The sequence below is a fragment of the Cucurbita moschata genome, unplaced genomic scaffold, assembly GCF_002738365.1.
Source record: "Cucurbita moschata cultivar Rifu unplaced genomic scaffold, Cmos_1.0 Cmo_Scf00071, whole genome shotgun sequence".
NCBI classification, from domain to species: Eukaryota; Viridiplantae; Streptophyta; class Magnoliopsida; order Cucurbitales; family Cucurbitaceae; genus Cucurbita; species Cucurbita moschata.
The window spans coordinates 6,605-7,465 of NW_019268587.1; positions in this window are offsets into that span (position 1 = coordinate 6,605).

Sequence of the window (861 nt, forward strand, 5' to 3'; positions counted from 1 at the left end):
TGATATGTCTGTGATAGGTATAGGAACGTTAAGGCTATGGTAAGTTAGAGAACGATATGACTATGAAATGTTTACGTTATGACTTGGTTATGATATGATACATTGTATGCTAGATTATTGTGCTTAAGTACGAAATCATGTGAACGTGAATGTATGTTATTTATGTTGCTTAGTTGATGTGATATGAATGCATGTGACGATGTGTGACCCTTGTACGATTATGGCTTGTTGTATGAGTATTGGAATGTAACTGAATGAATTGTATGATAAGAAATACGGTAAATTGCATGATACATAACCCCGCTAGAAATATGTATGATATGTAACAGAATGAGAATGAGAATGACATGTAAGCATGAAAACGTGACACAAGGTTATGTTCATTAAATTATGACTGTAGGACTAGTGGGACCTCATGCATATTGTGTGATCATGCATTTGGGGGGATACCCCTATCCCATCACGAGGGTACGGAGGCGTACATCCAAATGGCAGGACAACGATCGTTATGCCCTGCATAGCGCTGCCGTGACGGTTTTAGTTTTAACGGGTCCCGGTGGGCCCCCAGAGCATGCCCACCGGCTAGGGACAGTGGTCCAGCGGTGTGCGAACTCTGGTGAGCTCATACTCGCACGTATGGGCTGCGTGTAGAGTATTGGTACACGTCCACGATTACCTATTAGGATTACACCGTAGGGAAAATGAAACGAAACGAAACGAAAAAGAAACGAAACGAAACGAAACGAAACGAAAAAGAAACGAAACGAAACGAAACGAAATGAAACGAAACGAAAGATAGGTCCCATCATTTTATTGCATGTGATTGTTGCATTTAACCCCAATAGTGGGGTCACTTACTGA